Genomic DNA, 4628 nt, shown 5'->3' with positions numbered 1-4628 from the left:
AGCAGTGTTACTACCAGCATCTAATCTCAGATTCCCAGGGCAACCGAACCCCTCTTGGCTGCCTACTACTCCTAGCTCCCAGCTCTGGCCACAGCTAACTCTGTCTGCAATCACTTCTCCTTCCACATAGAGGTTAAGAGAACTTTCAAATTCTTGTAAGAATCACAGTGCCTCAGATACTCTGTCCTATCCACAGCTTGGAATGCTGTAGGAGAAAGATCCCATAAAAGATATTATTCTGCAAGAGTGCTAGAAACAACAATTTTAAAGTCAATGATTTGACTTGATTCTGTAGGCAGAGAGGTATCTGCACTGTTGACTACCAGCATCCTTCTGTATCAGAGACATTGGGATAAAACACCTCCGAAAAGATACTTCATTCATTTAGAAAGTCGACGCATATTTTTGGTGTGTCTGCTTAGTGCCAGATACTATGCTTGTTAGGCATTCAATAAACACCAGGTAATTTGATAAGACTTTATAAATAACATTTAATTTTTCTATTTTCCAAATTTTCTAGTTCTCATCGCCATTTCTAACATCTCTACCTGGGATCATGGTTTTACTCTGTATTCCTGTCTGATCAAATAACACATACAGGAAATTTAGAGGCAGCCATTAGGGAGGAAGGGGAGAGATGATTGAGTAAAAATACATTTCGTTTCTAAATAAGCCAATGGGAAAAATGGAGTAAAATCTCAAATTATTAATAAACTGTTCCAAATGTTACTTTGAAAGTTTAGCTTTCAAATGACACATTGGAACCTATTTAACCAGAAAGGGCAGCACGCTGCCAGCATTAATTTAATTTTACTTAAATATACTCTTTGAGGCTGAAGCGGCTCTAATGACTGTTTTTCAATGTGAAAATAAAATATAAAAACTGTTCTCGGAGTTATTTTTAAACAGAACTTGTCTCTAATTCAATGTAACAAATGTATACATAAATCGGATTCATCAAATGAATCTCGGGCTAACAGCTGTTCAAGAATGATGTTAACATCACACATAAGAATGCTGTGTTTTTAAGGATTTGACATTTTCAGTGATCAAGAATCACTATATTTTGTAAATGGAAGTACAAAATACTAAAAACAGACTACTCTAAAGCAAATGTCATTTGTTTTCAAAGACTATCGATATACTAGAGCAATGTGAAAATAATAATAAAAGTGAGATGTTTTGTGGCAAACTTTGGAGGTAAGGTTAGGACTGTAATCCGTGAATTATCTTGGGGTAAACGCTGCAGCTGCAAGAGCTACTGGTGAATATTCTCGGGGCAAATGGGTTAACTTGTGAAGTAGCAGATTACTTATGTGCTCATTCACTCAATAAATGATTACCAAGCGTCTGTTGTTTGCTAGGCACTGTAACAAGTGCTGGGGACACAATACTCATCAAAATAGCCAGAGATAATAAACTATGCAAGCAAAGCAATTAAAATGTAACCAGCCATGAAAACAATGAGGAAGTACAGGGATATATGGGAGCACATAAAACATGGAGAGGTTAGTCTGATAAAAGAGACGGGGATGGTGAGAGGTGTGGGAGAAAAGATGTGTGACAGCAGTACACAATCAAATATATATTACTTTAGTGAAACAGAGAGAAGTATGAGTGATGGGATAGAAGAGCATGTAGGGCTCCTTATGGGAGGGATGATGAAAAGTGAGCCTAGAGAGGTAAACTAAGGACAGGTGATTGAAAGCAATGTGAAAACTTTTTGATTTGTCCTAAGAGCATTGGAGAATCATTAAACAATTTTTTTGCAAGGTAGTAATTTGACTAGATTTGCATTTTGCAAAGATTTTTTGGCTAGAGTGTGAAAAAATGAAATGGAATGGGGCGGGGGTGGAGGAGTCTAAAAAACCAAGTTACGTATTTGCAGTAATTCTGGTGAGAGATGATTACTCTCACCTGATCACAAGATTAATGAGGATGAGTATGAAGGCAAATGGATGGATTCAACAGTTTAAATGTGCTGTTTGTATGGAGTGATAGAGTTAAGGAGGACAGTTCAAGAGATGACTCCCTGGACTTGGCTTAATCTGTCCTCTCTAGGGGAAAATAGTTGTATCTGGGAAATTTGGATCTAGGAACACATGGTCTTTGCTGCCAACCAAGCTTCTATTAGATACATGTGTGGAGAAGAGGGTTCCCTTCAGTTTCTTGTTTCCAACTTTGTGAAGAGAGAGGATTTTTTGTTTACTCATCCCCCGTTGAAGAAGGAATTCTCTCTCCAATATGCATATTAAGAAGCAAAAAATCAAGTTGCCTATCTGACTTGATGGAGATGAAGGAAGGACAAAGGAAGGTCTATGGGTCGCTGTTACCCAAGAGTTGGGGAAAGTAGGGATCCCAGTATGGCCAAGTCGGGGCTACTGCTATTGAGCTTCATCTACTGGGACTCCTAGACTGATAGGATGCATCCACAGGGAGCCTAGAAGCCTCCTAGAGAAGAGCACATACATCCATTACAGTCTTAAATATTATAGAAAAAAGGTGACTCTTAAGTACAGCAGAATGTTTGCAGTGTAGAGGTCAAAGTACGGGCTCTGTAGTGGGAAGGTTCATTTCAATTCCACCACTCCATGGCCCGGTTTCCTTATTTGTAAAAAGAATAACTTCTCTACATAGCTGATATGGTTGTTATGAGGATTAAATGAATTAATACGGACAAAGCTCTTTGAACATTCTTTAACACATAACTCAATAAATTAGTTGTTATTATTATTATTACTTTTTTAGTTCAGCTCTTCGTGGAATTCACACTTGAGCCTTGAGGTGGAGATGTGGGTGGCAAGGAGTAGGTGAAAATAGTAATGAAATAATGACCTTAACTAAAATCTCACTAATATATTAGGGCACAAAAATCACCAGAAAAGGAGTGTGTGTGGTGATGCCAGACATGCCATGGGTCCCACCGGGGTGGGCTGGATCGGGAAGGTGGTGACTCACCCTGGACACCAGAAGCAGGCTACACATGTCAGTGTACTTCACTGAAGGAGGCCAGGTCCCCAAAATACAGGTCAAAGTCATCCCTTGTGTTTTAAGTTAACTTCCACTGTTTGTCATTTGATATTTCATCTTAGAGGAGTATGTTACTGATAAAAAGAAAAAGTGTGACTTATTTCTGAATAGTAAATAAGGTGATTGGGGGCAATCTGAGCCAAGTGTTCAATTGTGTTGCTGCTAAAGTACATCAAGTACATGACACTTGCTCAGTAGGAAAGACTACTGGCAGACTGACAAAATGAATCACTGTTGAAATGTATTCAAACAGAATTAGAGAGTACCAGAGCTAGAATCTAACAGGAAATAAGCCCCATGGGTCATTCTGAGTTATAACTTTTTCAATGTGTCTGTGTGAGTTTAAGTTTATTTGAATAATATGAGGATGTACTGTATTGAGCAAGGGGATGACTTTTCTGTGACATACGGGAAAGTTTTCTTTTATCACTCAGGTTTTATCGTCTGATGTTTTACTTTTTATACAAGCCTTTTCCCCTTCACATTAGAGTAATTTTAGTCAATGTTTTTTCAAGATATGACTAACTTTTATTTTGTTGTCTTTAAAAAAAGTTAAATTGTCACAATGATTTTTTTTAAAAATCAGAATAGATCCTAGTCTGCACAAAATTTAAAATTCATTCTTGGTTTTTATTTGAAACTTGAAGAATAAATCAAATAGATACTTTCCAGTCTTTGGCTTTCAAAGTACATTTTGCAATCCTTTTATCACTGTGTGTATTCAGAGAAGTATTTTTAGAATTCAAATATGAGCATATAATTTTCCTGTCAAGACTGTTCAGTGGTACCCACAGGCCTGAAACATACCAGGCCTGCCCCGAGCCTGGCACATACTTTCCATTCAGCTCCTAATAAGATCCTCTTCGCCTCTGTGCTCCAGTCACACAGGACTGACTTCTTCTCTTTGGTGCATAGCCTCCTTTCTAGATGAGATATTGGAAACCCAAATACAGACAGAGGCAGATTAATGTAAAGTGAAACAGGTCAGATGTAAGACGGGGGGAGTGGTGGTGGTTGTGGCAAACTGGAACACACTCTCATGAAAGCATTGGTTCAGCTGATCACTGCCATGTATTAGACTCTCACATTTTTCAAGAAATCTGGAAATCTGATTTTTTTCTGTAATCTCAAAGTTCTTAAATGTTGGTGACTAGTTCCTTTTTTCTTTTCTTTTCTTTTTCTTTTCTTGTCTTTTTTTAAATTATTATTTATGCCTACAGCACCTGGTCTTCCTAGGTGGTCTCCCATGCAAGTACTAACCAGGCCCGACCCTGCTTAGCTTCCGAAATCAGATGGGATCGGGCTTGTTCACGGTGGCATGGCCGTAGATCATGGTGACTAGTTTTTTAAGTGCTATGAAAGTCAATAAATCATTCTGCTTACTATATGTGTTTCTGTAGGCAGCCAGATTGCTAACTTTCTTAAAGACACCCGTCCTCGTTGTCATTACTCTCCTCTCCCTAGGTCTTAGCTTCTCATCTCAGGAGATTCTCTTGTTCTACCTTTTGCAACATGCATCATACTTTTTCGAGTCATCGTCCTCATTAGACTCTTACAAATTTCATGAGGTTGGCGACCGTGCACACCTATTTTTATTG

At 38.4% G+C, this 4628-nt stretch overlaps 1 pseudogene; it reads right to left on the bottom strand.

Moving 5' to 3' along the window:
- Positions 1-4241: 4241 nt before the first annotated feature.
- On the bottom strand, positions 4242-4360 carry LOC111742644 (annotated as a pseudogene).
- Between the last annotated feature and the right edge of the window lie 268 nt (positions 4361-4628).

The sequence above is a fragment of the Pteropus vampyrus genome, unplaced genomic scaffold (assembly GCF_000151845.1).
Source record: "Pteropus vampyrus isolate Shadow unplaced genomic scaffold, Pvam_2.0 Scaffold98, whole genome shotgun sequence".
Classification (NCBI taxonomy): domain Eukaryota; kingdom Metazoa; phylum Chordata; class Mammalia; order Chiroptera; family Pteropodidae; genus Pteropus; species Pteropus vampyrus.
This window is presented reverse-complemented; position numbering and strand designations above follow the sequence as displayed.